At 36.6% G+C, this 16,776-nt stretch overlaps 1 long non-coding RNA gene across 1 annotated transcript; it reads left to right on the top strand.

Annotated features, from left to right (window-relative positions):
• Positions 1-509: 509 nt before the first annotated feature.
• Positions 510-5,084, top strand: LOC113240211. Its single transcript, XR_003311244.1, has 3 exons — positions 510-558; positions 3,173-3,236; positions 4,928-5,084. It is a non-coding gene; the product is annotated as an uncharacterized LOC113240211 (long non-coding RNA).
• The last annotated feature ends 11,692 nt before the right edge of the window (positions 5,085-16,776 follow it).

Below are 16,776 nucleotides of genomic sequence, written 5' to 3'. Positions count from 1 at the left end.
TTCCGATCTTGTTTGTAACACCTCTCACGTAAGGTAAGATGGCAGGTCTTCGCTCGACTGTTGGTGGTTTCACATGGGGCCTGCGGCATTAGCGTGGAATCTTCAACTTCTTCGCATGTGGGACTTGCTTTATATGCTGAAGTTCCCCTGCCAGATGATTACTGTCGCAGACACCATGTGCTCTCTGAAACAAAAATTTGCCCACGGTAGCTAACTGGCTAGGATGGTGATGGAAATTACCTTTGAGATACCTATCTATATGGGTTTTCTTTCGAAATACAGTATGGCTTAAGGTGTTATTAGGATTTCTTTTAATTAAAACATCTGGTTAGGTTTTAAATTATCCATAATTTTCGTGATCTCTTGCATAGTTGCATTTGACCAATTTGTAATTTCATGTGCTCCAGGTTGCTGTTCCATAGTCACGCTATTGCAATTATTTTTGTTTTGTTTTAAAATTTGATTTGCTACGCACACTTGTTCGTCTCATCACCTATTATCTTAAAAAAAATAACTTTATTTTTTCTTTGCAGGTTATTGCAATTTTCAGTGACAAAAGTAAGTGGCTATTTAAATAAATTTATGACAATTCCTTAGACATCACGGATAATAATTTCATTTCATTTTAAATTTTTACAACGTGTACAAGTCATTATTAACGCGTGATATGATTCTTTAAATAAAATAGGTAACACATTAAAAAGTGTGTGTATAGATTTCAAAACACACATAGGCACATTTAGTGGAAAACTATAAACATTTTTTATGTAGTGTTCTTACAAAAGACCTTAGCAAAAGATTGGTCGGTTATGTTACTTTCTTAGCTGGATGCTGGTAAGCAGCTGAGACATTAATGCCAAATTGTATCTAGACATCTCGTATAGATTTTATAAACATAAACTAAGTGATTTGAAGTGAATCTCAATGGACATAAATCCATTAGTTTGTTAAAATTATTAATATGCGTTAAAACGGCCACCATAGCGTGCCGGTACTATAGTACAGGTTTGTCGAAGGCAGTGTTGCCAGACTTTTGCGAAGTTAATTCGCCAGTACATGTAAGCTAAGTAGTCGATATTCCCCCAAGCCAGTGTTGCCAATGCTAATTATTTAAAATCGCCAAAAATCAAGAAGAGCTGAGTTCCATGTGACTCTACATGTAAGGAATAGGAATCTACTCAAAGCCTCATACGAATTGTTTGAAATTGTTCTTATTCTCCATTTCCCACAAACTCTCCGATCAGATTTGTAATTCCCCAGACATTTTATTAAGTAGCCTAAAATTATCTTATCCTATTTAAAAAGTAGCCTAAATATGCAAAACCACCAATAGCTTTTTTGGCGCCACACGACCCCTCGAAACAGCTTAAATGGCGAAAAATAACCTAGCACCACTGGTCGAAGGGTTGGAGGTTAATCCAGAGTTCTTGTAAGCTTTAATTGAAATAAAAATTTAAAATTATTTTTTTCACCAATGTATTTCTTTGATCAATTTTATAACTTGTTTTTGAAAATCAAATTGAACAAAAAAAAAACCTATTGGTGTCAAAAAAAATTCATTAAGAAACCTGTTTTTCAGTAAGGGCCAAGTCACACTGCAAGAGCAGAGGCGCGCAGCGGTTGGAGGAGCTTAGTACTCTTTGAACTAGTCGCTACTAGTCTCATGAGTCCTCGCGGCTGCTCTCGGTGTTGCACTATACATTTCTAATCACTTTAAATAAATTTGAACTTTTTCTTTAGAAGATAAGATTCAAAATCCTAAGTAATACCTTGCACCAAAAATGCTCCTCCGGCCGCTGCTCTTTTAGGCTCAACTCACATTGGCGCAGAGTCGAAGCATCGCGACGCGTCATGTTTTTCGCCTATAGCATATTTACTTCTATTTTCCCATTAGTAAGGTACAAATTTGTGTAATGCAAATATGGATTCGCGCATCGACGCTTGGTTGAAATCGAGCGGTTTCGCGCATCGCCTTGTGTTATAGTTGATAAACAGGACACGACGCGACGCTTCCATGTTGCGCCAGTGTAATTTATTAGCAAAAATGTGCTTGATCCCTAGACACTTTAGATATGTGTATTTATTCAATTTCGATTTAATCACCGTTACAAATTTTCTTTACCACCACTGACGTTTGTACGTTACCAAGCAACTGGTCTAGGGGAAAGTTGTACATTATCAACAGAAACGTAGACTGCAGAAGTTGGATTAAGGAATTAAATATACAACTAACAGAAATTAGAACTGTATAGTCATCCCACACAAACCCTAACAACTAAACGAACGTAACTGACTATAATTTGTTCGCATTCCTTAATATCTATAAATGGAATTTGTATTTGTAATAGTGAATTTAACTAGTACTTAGTATAATAATTGTTATAAAATATTGCTTGTAAAGATAATCCAGAAACTATAGTTGGAATATTTTAAGCGCCTTCAAAAATATTATTAGCAATTATACGGAGAAGATAAACTCTTTTTTAGAAGATAACTTTTGCAAAGGCGTTTCCGCATTTTTTAAATATCTTTTTATAAATATTCCGAAATTAATAATCTTTCAAAAATTAAATTAAAATCCTTAAAATTAAAAATCTTCCTAAAATGGTGGAAAAGAGTATGTTTAGGTAGAAATTAGGTAGGAAATAGTTATTTAAAAATAGTAAATTATATATACTGCGAGATATAGAGACCATGAAAATCGTAAAGTGGTCAGCCAACCTGACATCAAAATGGCTGGCCACTTTATGTCTTTAATATTTCCGTTAGCGCTAAGGTAGAAAATATGTCAGTTGAAAAGGTACTAAATAGTAGAACGATAGTAAATAATGAGAACAGTTTGATTTGTACATCTCGTTTGGTCCAGCCATTCTGACGGACACTGATTATTGTAATTATTGTCTCCTGTATTTAGGTCTGCTGGAAGAAATTTCTGTTACGAATAAGCAGAACCTGTTGTTTGTGTTTTCCTTGTTACTGAATGTGTTTTTGTTTCTTCTGTACAATAAATGATTGAATAAATAAAATAAATAAATAAAACAGTCTGTTATTATCTCTACGAGAACTAGGTGACCAACCTAATTATCTTAGGTCACCTAGTTATCGTACTGACCTTTATGTTACACACGTTGATAATTTTTAATAATTGCACAAGTTTATTATTTCTTTTCAGCAACGGATAGAGATATTTGTAATTTGCCTCCGGTAACCGGGCCATGTCGCAGTGATTTTAAAAGGTGAGTTTGTTTTATTTATGTTAAATTGAAGCTGTGCTAGTGATAACGGTTTGACCTACCGCCTCTCAGTCAGAGGATCGTGGGTTCGAATCCGGGCTTGCACCTCAGAGTTTTTTTGGAACTTTTTCAATTTGAAATTCACCATGACCTTTACGGAAAAGGAAACCTGCACACATCTGCAAAACAATTTAATGATATGTGTGAAGTACTGATGCGGCGCCACTGCTATCATCGTTATTATTACGTTCCACTGCTGTGCACGACTCTCCACTCAGGTGAGGGCTGAGGACCACCACAAAAAAGAATTGATAACATATCATCATCATCAACAGCCTATCGTAGTCCACTGTTGGACATAGGCCTCTCCCAATGCGCGCTATTTCGCTCGGTCCACAGCTCGTTGCATCTATTTGCTGCCAGCAGCCCTTCGCAAATTGTCACTCCATCTGGCCATAAGGCGTCCTACACTACGTTTTCCGAACCGTGATCTCCACTTAAGATCTCGTTTCCCCCATCGGTTATCCGTTCTCCGACATATATGCCAGCCCACTGCCATTTCAGCTTGCTTATTCTACCAGCTATGTCGACGACGTTAGTTCTCTGTCTAGATAACCTCGTTCCGTATCTTGTCCTTCAAAGAAACTCCGAGCATATTTGGTTCCATAGCTCACTGAGTGCCTTTCAACTGGTGACCTAATCGAATCATGAGTGTCCACATCACGACTCCGTATGTCATAACAGGTAGAACGCATTGATTGAAAAGCTTCGTTTTCAAATTCAGATTCCAATTTCCATTTATTTGCCACACGCACAAAAACATAAAACATACAAATGTAAAATCCAAAATATTGTTAAAGTTTGCTGGGATATACTTTGCGATATAGGTGATGAGAATACTCCACGTAGTTTACCAAACGCTGCCCAGCCAAGCTGAATCCTCCTCTTGGCTGCCCTTTCGAAGTTGTTTCTACCCAATCGCAAAATCTGCCAATTGAAAACACGTATTTTTTATATTAACTTGACACAAAAAACCACAAGAAAAAAGAACTTTCTTCGACGTATAGGTTTCATGTTAATGTTTTCCTTCATTGAAAAGCTTATGGTAAAATGATGGTAAATTTCAAATTAAATTTCGCAAGTTAATTCCGAGAAACTCTGAGGTGCAAGCCCGGATTCGAACCCACGGTCTCTTGCTTGAGAGGCGGTACGTCAAACTATTAGGCTACCACGGCTTTTTACCGGGCGGTGGCGCTGCAACTGCGCTCCAAATATTTTATGAAAATTGCAGCACTGCTGTCGTGTCTGTGTTTTTAAAGCGATTTCAAAAAAGGAGTAGATTATCAATTTGACTCTATTTTTTTGTGTAAATTTTACGCTATTACTCCGGCTATTTGTTAAACGATTTTGATAATTCTTTTTTTGTTGTTACCTCAGTATTGGTCCCATTTAAATGTGAGGAAAATATTCCACGTCTAAGAGCGGCAAACTAGGGGATAAATACGATTTCGCACTTTCCAGCCAATATGTGCAACTCCACGAATTGTTGAGGTCTTTTCTTTTATAAAAGTTATAATGCATTCACAATTAGCGAACTAAAAATTACTTCTACAAGCGTTTTGTGAATACGCCCTAAGGGTGTGAATATGTTTAAAACACATTCTAATAGGTTTGTTTTTAATGCCCTTTTTCAGGTACTATTGGGACAATAAGGCGAAAGATTGTCTGGTATTTTCCTACGGAGGATGCCAAGGCAATGAGAACAATTTCGAAAATGAAGTTGAGTGCCGCCGAAAGTGCAGGGCTTCATTATTGAGAGATGTACCAACCCCGAACTAACGTGTAAATAATTAAGCAGTTGTTTATTTTACAAATAAATACGAATTATTGAATTTGTTTTATTTTATTTTATTTCTTTTTAAAAAAAAGGAGAAGATGTCAATTTGACTATATTTATTTACTCTGACTTTTGTGAACCGACTTGATGATTCATTTTCATCGAGTATATAACCAGAAATAGAGACAAAATGTCATTTAATTTGATATCATTGCTGTGACAACTGGGCTCCGATTGGCCAGCCCGTATTCGAAACAATTGACGGGTGTCGTCAATTGTTTCACTTCAAATCGACCAGTTAACTTGTGCTACGCTATAATGCACGAAAATTGCAAAATTACATATTTTATATTTCATTACCTCTGAAATTTGATTTCGTTTGTTTTGTAATTAGATGTTTTGCTGTTTTTCCTCACACCACCGAATGGAACAGCACGCCATTGTTAGAGATATTATCTTTATTACAATAAATACAGAACATTTTTGGAATATACAGAGACGTACACACAGGTCAGTTGTTGGCGGTGTACTATTTCAGCATTCTCATTTGTGATTTCAGTGCAAACGAGTGTTGATATTTATAAATGATGTATCAATATTGTATTGCTGGTTATATACCTACTCGATGTTTTTTTTTATGGAAACAGTGGCGGTACTCCCAATATTCACAAAAGCCCAGCTTGCCTAACTATCAGGCATGCCAATTTGCCACTGATGTGATATTAAAACAAAAAAAGTAGAAAAAAAGAAGACGCTTCTTCCGAAGGCAGTTGTTGTAATAACAACTGTCTTCGGAAGAAGCTCGTTTATTTTCAAAAGCTTGATTATACAAGCTGGAAAGGTAAAACGTCTAACGTGCATTTGGAAAGTATTACATGGAGAGAGATATTGTTTATTTTTTAAGAAATGAAAATCGAAAGTAAAAGGAAGTTTGAGATTTTCCATAAGAAATAAAATTGGAGTAACTTTTCTTTTTCTAATAAAAATACTTTAAATCGCTCTCGTCTAATATTTTCTAAGTTTGTTAGAAGAGTCCTGTGTCCAACACAGAACGTGAGCATATTATTAAGAACACAAAGCCGACTAATTGACTTCAATTAGCAAATTCGTTTTCACACGATATTGCTATTTTTTTTAGGCAGGCGCTTTATAACAAAAAAGAAGAATTTGCTTTATGTGTTAAAAAATCAATGTAGTTGAACGAAAAGCTGTACTTTCTCAAGTGGCAAAGCATGTACAAAACTTACATTTAAACGGTGGTGTGGTGTGTGGTGCGTTCTTACGTTCCAATTACTAATAGCTATAACGTCAATTTTAAAACTTTACAAGCAATATGTTTAAGGTAATTGAAGACGTTTACCAAGTTTTGATAGAATGTGTTCGGACCGAGAGACTCAGAGGATAGTTGGGCGGTGTGGCCAACATACGACAGACTGAGTGGTGTAACGTGGTGAAGCGTCGGTTAATTTTCTGTATGTGACACTGGGCAACATTCGGCGAGTATCTTAGGAATATTGGTAAATCCTTTCGTCACAATGGCAAGCATTATAGTGTATAATACGACAAGAAGAAGAAGAATAGAGTCTGACCAATTAATTAATAGTTTTAAATTGCATTTAGATTAGACCGACAGAATGTGCCTTAACATTTCATTTACTAAAAAAATTTAGTGTTCTATTTCTTTTTCATAATACTAAGTGACCGGACGAACAAGTCGTGTGCCTGGTGGTAAACGACACGGCTGTCCCTAACAGTTACAGTGCCACTCAGAGCTTTAAATCACAAAAATCTATAAGAAGATAATAGCAGTAGACCTCCTTGTGAAAGAGTTCGTCCAGGGAAGTACTGCCACCTTACCCATTTTTGCCGCTAAGCAGTAATGTCAGCATTACTGTGCTCCGGTTTTGAAGTGTAAAGGCTCAGATCTTTGCGATTTAAAGCACTGAGTGGCACTGCAATTGTTATGGATAAGCGTGTAGCTTACATAGCGCCCGATACCTTGAGACGTAAGTCGACAAGTCCCATACGCCTGTAATTTTACAAGCACCCTTACCCTTCGAAACCGGAACGCAGGAATGCTCACATTAGTGCTTGGCGACAGAAATAGGTAAAGTAACAGTACTTACCTGGACTTGTTTCATTTCAATGATCATTGGTCCATTATTCGTCCAACCGCTGAGCACAGATTCATTTGAATCGTCATTTTATGTAACTTCATACATACATACACTGCATTGAGAACTATATCTATTAAAAATACGAAGAAGAAACATATTTCTATTATACCTACTATGTTACCGACGGCCTCAAGAATGACATGGATTTGCATCGCGAGCGGAGAGCACTACCGCATATCGGTGAGAGCGAACATGCTCACCCGCAGGTTCGTCAGATGTACTCCTGCAGTGAAGACGACGCTCTTTAGAGCGTACGGCACACCACTGTACGCTGGCGCCCTGTGGACGAACCACACACAGCGCTCACTGCTAAAATTAACTGGATTATTAATACAAAGACCGAACATTAGAAAAAAATCCTTCAATCCGGCCGAATTCGAGCCGACGTCTTCTAGCAAACCGTGTCAGACGCTATGCCAACTAAACCATAGAACGAACCAGCGGACCTCACGAATTTTTCTATGTGCTTGTTGTCGAATCTTTTGTATTTGGTTTTCAACGACTTTTGAGCCGTAGTTTTGTAATATTTAAAATTTTTCAAAAACTGGCAACTCAGTAAATACCATTATACTCTGCTTCAAAAAATAGGAACTACAGATACATATAGATATACATATTTATAATCACATGTAACATCCGATAATCATTATTTTTCCAATTTAATTTGTACCTACTTAACAGATGTTTAAATATGAATAAATATACATCAAAGCGTTGACGTCGTTTATATATGAGGACATGTTCTTAATTTATTGTACCTACATAAATGAAAACATTTGATATTGAATATGAACTGCGTTGTTAATATTTACACAAATGTGATATAATTTCTATAGAAATTTGAAATTTATCATTTTAAGTACAGTTAGGTTCAAAAAGTAGTACTAGCAGCAGAGGATCTCCTTGTGAAAGAGTTCGTCCAGTGAAGTACTGCTTACTTACCTATTTCTGCCGCCAAGCAGTAATGTCAGCATTACTGGTTTCGGTTTTGAACGGTACGGTCCGGTTTTGAACGGTACGGTCCGGTTTTGAAGGGTGTTGGTGAAATTACAGGCACATGGGACTTGTCAACTTATGTCTCAGGGTGACCGGCGCAGTCGAAGTGCCCCTCAGAACTTTGCGATTTAAAGCTCTGCGTTGCACTGTAAATGTTATGGACAGGCGTGTAGCTTACCATCAATTGCACGACTTGTTCGTCCCGGCATTTGATGTTATAAAAAAAAGGTATTAACTATACTATTCATTTGACAAAATATGGGCATGGGTCTTTTTTATGATATCAAGTTCTTTTATCGATGACATACACTATAACGCTTGCCATCATCGTTAGTGGGCAATGACGGCACTGACGACTCGGCAGAGGATGTTTAGATGATACCTTAATGTTACGGCATTATAGTTGAAAGTTCAATGAAAATGATTATGGCTGCAAAAAAGCAAAGAGGTAACCATGCGAGCATACCGAGCCGGCCGCCTCCGGAATGCTTCGGCAGCCTTGAGAACGCTTCGGCAGGCTTCGGGACACCAAGTGCGCCAAACTAGTGTGCGTTGAATCCGGGCGGCGGCGCGGCGGGGCGGGCGTGGTCCGGGGCCGAACCACACCCCGAACACTACATCCAACGGTCGAAAGTTATTTACCTACTACTACCACAAGGCGCTATATGCACACGCGCAAATGTGTGCGTGAAGTGGCAGAGTTACCCATCACTTTCTCGTACTATTACGTGACGTGACCAGAGGGCAATATATCGAAAATTCTAACAGGAATCTGTTATCCATAATTCAATTAATAGAATCCTAATAACTGCACATGTTCATTAGTCATTAACATTGATATAATTTTATATTTATCATTAATGCACTAATAGAATAATGTTGAAGATTTATTTAAAAAACAATTAAAAGCACTTGAAACGTTATCTTTTGGACAAGTACTTTTAAAAAAGGTAACCAAGATATTTGCTTTCTTTAAAATCTGCGTAGAATATGAAACATGGCCGCTATTCCGCCGCGAAAGAATGCTTGGGACTTCTGTGTGGTGGTTGTTAGAAGAGTCCTGTGTCCATCAGCGGAACGTGAGCATATTATTAAGTCCACAAAGCCGACTAATTGACTTGAATTAGCAAATTCGTTTTCACACGGTGTTGCTATTTTTTTTAGACAGGCGCTTTATAACAAAAGAGAAGAGTTTGTTTTATGTGTTAAAAAATCAATGTGGTTGAACGAAAAGCTATACTTTCTCAAGTGGTAAAGCATGTACAAAACTTACGTTTAAACTGTGGTGTGGTGTGTGGTGCGTTCTTACGTTCCAATCACTAATAACTATAATGTCAATTTTAAAACTTTACAAGCAATATGTTTAAAGTCATTGAAGACATTTACCACGTTTTGATGGAATGTGTTCAGACCGAGAGACTCAGGAGACAGTTGGGCAGTGTGGCCAACATACGACAGAATATGAAACGTGGGCGCTATTCCGCCGCGAACTATGCTTGGGACTGCTGTGTGGTATGTAATCGCTTCCCGCAGGTTTGTTCCAAACGACCTTTCCCGCTGTACCGCCTCTGTCTAGTCTGAGCTTAATAAGGAGTACCGCGGCATATTTGCCGGTAGTGTGCGCTTGCATGTAAGATGCTGAAGGATGCCGAGCATTTCGTCAGTGGGCGTCGGGCCTTACTATGATGTTAACTCTCTCGATGACTGTACTATTTTGGTCATTGTAATACAAATTACAATTGAAATGACTATTTAATACGCATTCTCTTGTTCAAATATAGCAGCCGCAATTTATATAATTATCGATGAACGAGGATGGTGTGTACACACTTTTTTCGGCATATCATATATTATGTTGCTGTTTAAAAAAATAGGGCCTCATAGATAATTTATATGGGGTTATTTATAAAATACTAACAGCCTTGCAGGAATAAATTACTATATACATCATAAACAACAACTTTGTTCCATAACTTTTTGCAAAACATAGTAAATTTACCAAAGTACCAAGTCTGACACTTATTAGATCTGCATCTGGTAGTAAGAAAGTTAAGTTCAAACCTGCAAATGTCCCATGTTTTGTATAGAACTGATTTTTACGCTATCGCTTCCTTTTGTCACCGCACAGAGTTATCACTATTTAAATATTTTTATTTTTGTACGAAAGTCAAATATAGTGAATTATTCAAAGTCATGGGTCTCCCCCAACTTACTAAGTTATCGACATTTTATTGAACTTGAAAATATTTATTGTAATTTAGTCTGATGCTGCTGGTTAGTCTGCAGACTATTCAAATCTTCAACTTCTTAGGCTGGTTTCACAGCTTCGCGTACGGGCCGTACGGACTACGCAGTACTCTGAATCGAGTGTTTAATTCACGGAAGACAGTCGCCTACAACGAAAACGCAAGGGTGGCCTGTACGTAGTTCACGCAGAGCGTGTTCCGTACGGAGCAATTCGCCTCACTGTAAAACTATGTTCTAATGCCAGACGTGTTATTTCGCTCCAGTGTTCTGCGCGGAACGGTCCACAGATAAATCGACACATGCTCTGAAGCTAGGCAGGTTTTCACGAGTTGTTAGCTTACTCATGGTGATTTAGCAGAATTGTGAGAGAGTTCGTCCAGTTAGGGAAGGAGGAGGAGGAGGAGGACCACACCTTACCTATTTCTGACGCCAGGCAATAATGTGAGCATTACTGCGTTCTGGTTTTGACGGGTAATGGTGCTGGTGACATTACAGGTTCATGCGATTTGTCAACTTATATACCAGGGTGACGGGCACAGTGGCAGTGCCTATCAGTTATTAATTATTTAAAACACTGAGTGGCTCTGCAACTGTTATGGACAGGCGTATCACTTTCAACCAGGCGCAAGACTTGTACGTAATAACTTCACTTCGTATCACAATAAAAATTATCATTGATTTACAATTCAGGGAACGAAAAAATGCTTGCATGACAGCTATATTGAAAAATGGCTGAAGATTTGTACATCGCACAGAGGACTAATACCTCAGATGTTTAGACGCAAGACGGTACTATTTACCATCTAACTATTTTCTTCAAGTGTAGAAATGTGCATATATGAATTAAAAACGATATTGTTAGTTATACAATATCAACAAAATTACAACGTCGAATGTGTAAACGGTCCCGTGAAAAACTTATAAATTCTCAAATAAAAATTATAATTATCAGTCTAGAATCGCGTTCAGTGATACACAGTTATGAAAATAATTAAGATATTTTAAATTAAATAAATATTATCAAATAACCATGAACACTTATATATTTAGCTTAGTTTTACTTCTTTCGGTAAGATTATTAATTAAATTTTCTTAATAAAAATGCATTATTATTACAGGATCTCGTTTACGTCAAAAGTGCTTACGTCACACGAATTACGTTTTTTTTATAATATCAAGTGAGGGGACGAACAACGTATATCGTCGGGGATAATGCAAATCCGCATATGTAGTATTGGTAAAAGTCGCGTTATAATCATCACATCAGCCGGAAGACGTCCACTGCTGAACATAGGCCTCCCTAAAAGTCGCGTATCTGCACTAAATCAAAATTTACAGGAGAGGGACTTAACGTTATTACTTTATTTAAAATTTCTACGACTCACATTTTTGCACAGTAAGCATTAATTCATGTCGTCTTCTGCTTCTTCAAGTGCTCCACTATTGAAGGTCGGCAGTGAGTTTTCTATATCTTTCTTTGTCCAGAGCTAACCTGAACAGTTGTTCTACGGTCTTGATGCCGGTCCATTAACTGATGTTACAAAGCCATGACATTTTACTTCTTCCAAACTTCCGCTTCCCACCTACTTTGCCCATCATTATAGAGTGTAATAGATGATATCTGTCATGTCGCAGTACATGACCCAAATAGGCAACCTTCCGCTGCTTGACAGTGCGTACAGTGAAGAGCACATCAAGCTGGACACTTTGTACTTTGGACCGTTTTTATCGTAAGCGGCATAGAGTTGGATTTAAGTCTTAAGTGTCAAGCTTCACGTGCTCTTGAACCTGTACCAACTCCACCGTCTTCGCCATACGTTTAAGGACCTCGAATTTCGTGATTTTCTCCGTCCAACTGATGCGGAGCATTCTACGATAACGCCTCATTTCGAATGTTTCAAGTTTCTTCCTGAGGTCTTCTTTTATGGTCATTGTTGATGACCCTGTCCCAATCCGCCTCTAACGGACGAGGAACTGCCTTCGGTATCCTTCTTGTCCTCAATAAAACTCATGTGAAACTTAAATCTGTTCAGGAAGTGGAAATTCAAGAAGAAAATTATATCTATGTCTATCTGACTTATCGAATATCGAACGCGACTGAACATAATTACAACTGAATTACGAATGAGAGAATAATTTTCACTTATACTTATACCGATACGGTGTCACCCACATCGTACCGGCCCTATCAATTCGCCGCGGACGTCTCTCGGCCAATCAGAGTTCCTAAATTACTCGTTCTTGCGTAACAGTCATGTTGTCTACCAACTGATAACAATAGATTCTCTTAAATCACAGACATTTACGCGGCTTTGATTTGGCCACTAAATTACCAAATTGGAAATTTATAATCAAATGCTAGTTATGCGTAATTGCACTATCGCCGGCGATATGTGAAATTGAATAATTCTACTATTTATACTTTAGACTAATTTTGTTCACAGAATCTTTAAACCTCTTCTCTCATAAAAGTTGTCATTTTGTAGATCGATGCACCTGCAATGAACACTACGCCATCTTAATTTTTGGGCTTGTTCTGTTTTTTAGTTGTTTTTTTTCACAAAATTGGTGTTTTCGTTTTTTTTTCGGATTTTGGATCTGGAATTCGGATCCCGGTAAGAAAACTCTGGGAAATGAACTTTTCTAAAATGGCTCTCATCTAAAGTCAAAAAATCATTATTTTATTCCATAGGTAAAATAAATTTAGACTTGAAAACGTCAGTTCTTAAGCTACAGTTTGTTCACTGTGCTGACTTTCCTAAGAAGAACGAACAAAAAACTCTGAATTGCTCTTTTCAAATAAACGCAAATGCTATGAAATACATTTTGAATAAAATTTTTGTGGAGTCTAGAGCCATGTCTTCTTTCCACACATCTTTATCTATTTTGTAATATGACTATTCAATAATATACTTTTAACGTAAGATTGTGTGCAAGCTGCGGTGAGGTTATTAAAAAATCTCTCACTAGATGTCACTAGCGGCAACGAATGCCGAAAGCCAGTACAAAGCTCTATCACAAAAACATAGGAGAATTTCGGAGCCGTAGCTCAAATGCTTAGAGCAATGTTACGGTGCAGCATGGACGTGGATTCAAGTCCCACCAGGGCGACGAAATTTTTCTGTTTGTTTGATCTTTGTATTCATAATCGTAAGTTTGAAACTTAAGAATTGATAATCTTGAAATATGCTCCGGAATGTTGTAAAAACGTATACAGTTCCCCATAAAAGAAGTTTTTTCAAGTTATTGTCTTGCTCAAGTATTAACACTACAGGGAGTTTCTTAAATTGACACCAGATAATAGCTGTTATTGCCTGGCTCTTTATTATTGCAAAATTATTATACTTTTTTTTGTTTGCAGGTTATTACACTTCTCTGTGAAGCAAGTAAGTAGCCGCTTAATAAAAATATTATGCAATTTAATTGCTATTGAGGTAACAGATAATACATTTACATTATTTCAAACATATACAACTGGAAACATGTGACTCAAAATTGAGTGCCTCCAGTGAAAAATTGAATAAGACGAGTTATGCCGTTTTGTTCTTATTGCACTATTGGTTTCAGCATATCCGATTACATAACATATCAAAAGGATATCTCTCTAGCAGTCTCCTAACGTCGTAGAGTTCTTTATTGCACTAAGGGCCAAACTCACTGTCTTTGAAAGCATGACTTTAGTTATCGGGCATATTTTATGAGTCTAACGTTATAAGGCTCTCAACTCAAAAATACATGGAAGTTTAAAGAATAACTACAGATATATTTTTACATAAAGACACGTTTCGTATTGTTCTATAATTCTATAATTACGGGGAAGAAAAGTAGGAGTAAAAGCGACTATTGCCTTATTCCACAGTGTACATAAAGGTATAACTGAGCATTCTGTTTGTTCCACTGGACACGATTGGTCATAACCGCGACCATACCGCGTTGCTATTGGTTAATAGTTCGCAACAGAAAACTTATCGTTTTATAACGATTTTATGTCTTTTATCAATGTGGTTAGTATCATAAGTATTGTTATAAATAGTCGCTATTAAACGAAAGCTTAGATGTATACCCAAAGCTAGAAATCATAAAATGTAATAATAATCAATAAAAGTATTGTTTTTTGCCTCTCATGAAAAGTGTCGATTTTGAGTTATTCTTTTTTTCACTGGAGGCACTGATATTTCCAATTTATGTGTCTCATTTTACTTTGCTATTATTATTTTGTTATATTTGAGATATTATTATTGTATCAAACTTAATTTATCTTGCTGGAAGTTTGGGTAGACCATAAGTCCACAAGAGTCTTATCATAAATAAATACACTAATAAATTCACTTCACTCCTTAGCCAATTCAAACTTAAAGTGCCGCATAGATATTCACGTCATAGAATTAAAGATCTCTTTTCGACGCCTATTCGCAGGACAGTAGCGGGTCGCAACTCGCCAGTTCCTCGTCTATGCAGCTTGTATAACCATTTTATCGTTAATATCAATAATTTAGATATATTTCACGACTCTTTAGTTAAATTCCGTCGATCGATTGCATCATCGTGACCCAATTTTCTTTAAATTTTCAAAACTTATTTTTTATTTTTTTTTATTTTAATAATATTGTTTACTATTTAAGTAAATACATAGATACGAGTCTAGCCCTTCGCGGACTACTTTTTTGAATTCACTAATTTACTTGCACGTGGTGTTCATCTGTTAAAAATTGTGCAATTAGTATAAACCCTAGAATAGAAACCTCTCATAATGTAATTGTTGTAACAATTGTTGATGAACCTTAATAAAAAAAAAAAGTTGTAACTCTCTTGTCTCTCCATTATCCACTTAATGTGTATATTACACGCGGGGTGGGTGCCTAGAAACCTATCATACAGACTAGACCTGGTCTCGGCTCCAGTCTCCTACAAATGCTACTATTCTAAGTACCTTATTGTTAATATGCATCCTGGTAGCTGTGTGAGGAGAATATTATTAAATTTAGCAGCAGTAGAGCTCCTTGTGGAAGAGTTTGTCCAGGGAAGTACTACCACTTTACCTATTTCTGCCGCCAAGTAGTAATGTGACCATTACTGCGTTACCGGTTTAGAAGGGTAAGGGTGTTGGTGTAATTGCCGGCACATTGTCGACTTATGTCTCAGGATGACGGACGCAGTGGCAGTGCCCATAACATCTTTGCGACGTAAAGCTCTGAATGGCACTGCAACTGTTATGGATAAGCATGTTGCTTTCCACAAGGCGCTCGACTGTTCGTTGCGCTAGGTATCATATAGTCTCAGTACAGAGTACTAAAAAAACCGACCTCAAAAGTAGGTTTAAAGATTTTTATTTCTCACTAAGAATTTTCATTTACTTAACATGAGAAAAAAAAAACTAAATATCATTGAATTAGAAATAAATGGATTACGGGTCTAATACAAAAACCACGAAAAAAATGTCCCAAGTCAACCTATTTAAACGTAGTGACATGTAAAGGAATATGAAAAAGCTAAAACGTTGAATTTAAATTGTAATGTCATCGCAGTACTGTCTAATTTTGCTTGCTTCGCTGTCAGTCGTACAAACGAAGACTAAAGCGTGAATGACGCTCTGTATACGATTTTAACGCCCTATAAGTTCGGACCCGACGTCCATATAATTGTAAGTCAATGCTAAATATAGTACAGTTGAAATATCGAACGACAAAGATTGGATATAAAAATTACTCTACATTAAGTTGGTAGTTGCTTATTTAGACGTGAGTTAGTTGGTTGAATCGCTAACGCGAATATTGATTTACACAATTAACAAAGATATATAGAACGGCCAAAACTAGAAGCGACATGCAAGTAGTTTAATTAGGACGAAACATTTGGTACTTTATATAATTATTGTATTTTGTTTAATATTTATACATTATCTATATATACATTTTTGCAATATATATATATTTGTTTTGTTCGTTGTATTAATTTTATTTTATGTTATTCAAGTAGTGTTAAATTTTTATCATTATTCATATTATTTAATTTAGGAAGTTTTTAATAAATGTGCTTTAAGCAATCGCTTGAACGTCGTTATTGTTTTTGATTCTCTTATGTCGTTTGGTAATTTGTTATAAATAGTGACACCTTTATTTAACAAACATTTTTTTCCGTGATTTGTACATGCAGGGCATATTTTAAGCTCTTTGTGAAGTCTTGGTCTTAACTTGATATTTGCTTAGTTTTGCTAATAGTTATTTCAGTATGTATAGTTTTATTTAATATTTGACGAACTAATATGCAAGTTTGATGTTTGTATGTT

Source organism: Hyposmocoma kahamanoa, unplaced genomic scaffold, assembly GCF_003589595.1.
Source record: "Hyposmocoma kahamanoa isolate Upper Pololo Valley unplaced genomic scaffold, ASM358959v1 122718, whole genome shotgun sequence".
In the NCBI taxonomy this organism is placed as follows: Eukaryota; Metazoa; Arthropoda; class Insecta; order Lepidoptera; family Cosmopterigidae; genus Hyposmocoma; species Hyposmocoma kahamanoa.
This window is presented reverse-complemented; position numbering and strand designations above follow the sequence as displayed.